Genomic DNA, 2,416 nt, shown 5'->3' on the forward strand with positions numbered 1-2,416 from the left:
ATTGTCATTAATCATAGCACGGTATTTGACTAATGAGTGTATAATGCACCTTCAAATGATGAGGCTGCTGCTATATGGCCAGATAGCATGTCTTCTAGTGATTACAGTAGTCCACATATAGTTGCATCAGGCAAATCTACTAAAATTCATCGAATATAACACTATTATGGATGCTATGACCTATTAAATTATCCTCTTCTGTTCCCATATGGTGATTGTGGCTGGACTTAGGGTTTGCAAAAGACTTATAAAAGTACATAGAAAAAAGCTTTAATGGATGTTAGTCCTATTGCTTCGTGTGCTGTTCATTCAGAGGAAGGTTTATTAGAAGAAGAGACTAAACGAAAGTGTTTAGTAGTACGTGATTTACTTAGTCAACTTTTCATATTTGCATCAATGCACAAGTTAACTTATATCACACCCTTTATTGGCACACAAGTTCAGTAGACTCTTCAGGCAACTGTAACAGGCATATTTCTCCTAGAGAATTGACAAGGTAAAGTCGTATCCCCTAATCAAAAATAATACCTAAATCCTCTAACTAAAGTAGATAGGGAAGTAGGGTCGATCTCCACAGGGAAACAAGTCTTTTTACTCCTAATTAATTAATATGATCTAAATTATCTAAGTAACCAATATTTATATTCGAATAAGTAACTAAACTACTAAGATCGAGAATAGAGAGAAAACAATATATGAAAGGATCTAGGGTATAGATTCACCAATAAATAATACTCCAGGGTAAAACATAGTAATCAATCATTAACATTGCATAAGTAACACGATTAACAGGCTCTCGCAATTTATTAATCACTATAGATCTAACAGGCTTTTGCAATTTACTAGATCTAAGTTCTTATTGAAAATAGCCTTTAATATCAAATTAACATCTGCTCGATTCATCAATTTAATATTGCTATAATTTTACAAGCCGCAATTGTAAAACATTAAAACAATTCAATAAGAAATTATCATGCAATACCAATAATCAATAATAGTCAATCATCAATGCATTAATTAACAAGATTGTAAAGGGCTTTCGCTACGTATTACAATCACACAATTAATTCACCGGTATTAAATCTCATCTCTCGAATCTCGACTTAACCATTTATAAATTAATCTGCCTATTGAAACTAGACCTAAACATTAATTCTCATCTGTCGAATCTCGAATCAATGTTGTCAAACTCATGCATAAAAGACAGGCCTAATCTAGTCACAGAGCATTAAATCAATCAATAGGAAATTAATCTAGCATTGATAATTAACAACAATAAATTACCCCTTCATATTATTTATGGATCCCCATAAACCCTAGAAATTAAACTACTCACACATGGTAAAAACTAAACTAATCAAAGCAATAAAATAAGACATGATTAAAGGGATAGAATAAATAACTAAGATTAAGAGAAGAGGAATCGTTACCAAAATAAATCTGGAATTAATGGAAATAATCAAGAACAAGAGTTGAGAGAGAGAATTCTAAGAGAATAATTAAGAGAGTAAAGAAAGAGTAAAGCGAGAGAAGAAGAGATACTAAAATCATATTACGGAGGAGTATTTATACTCCGTACAAAATCCTAAACTAAAACAAATTAAAACAACGCTAATCGTCTGCTAAGAAGTACACGCGCCCGATCGGGCGAGGCACCGCCCGATCGGGCGCGCCTTTTTTTGCTCCTAATACTAATCTCGCGCCCGGCCGGGCGCGTCACCGGGCGCCAGCCTAAGCTTCTCCCGCCCGGCCGGGCGCGCCTTCGGGCGCCAGCCTCTTTGGCCGGGCTGCTCATTTGGGCCACTATTTGGACTTCAATTGGGCTCCAATTCTTCGGGCCAATTTGGGTTTCTTCTTCCGATCTTGAATACTCGGTCCAAATGCCCCGGTATCACCTATACCGAGCCCTTAATCACCGGTTCGATGGCTCCAACCGGCCCTGGGCTATAAACTATGGTCGTGCTTCCCCAATGCTCGTGATTGCTCCAAAATATCTTGGGAAAATACTCCAAAAGCATAAATCCCTGCAAAAGTCAACCAAATCTACGAAAACACTAGAAAACACCAATTAGTAATAAAAGTGGCTCTAAAGAGCCAAAAACACTACTAATTATGACCAAGGGACGGGGGTAAAATACTATATAAAATAGACACATCAAACTCCCCCAAGCCAAACCTTTGCTTGTCCCTAAGTAAAGATCTCATCAATGAATGAATAAATATACTTCACCCCAAAAGGTAAAAATCAAGCACAAACGATCCAGGGTAAATCAAATAAACATGCTTCAAAGTCAACCAATCAAATCCATCTAATTACCAATCTTCCCTAACAATTGTCAAATAAAGCAAACCACAAGAGCATATAGAATTCAAGACTAGTGCTCATACACTCAACTCTCATTTTTGTGGCGAGTAA

Source organism: Chenopodium album, chromosome 2, assembly GCF_948465745.1.
Source record: "Chenopodium album chromosome 2, dcCheAlbu1.1, whole genome shotgun sequence".
NCBI lineage: Eukaryota > Viridiplantae > Streptophyta > Magnoliopsida > Caryophyllales > Amaranthaceae > Chenopodium > Chenopodium album.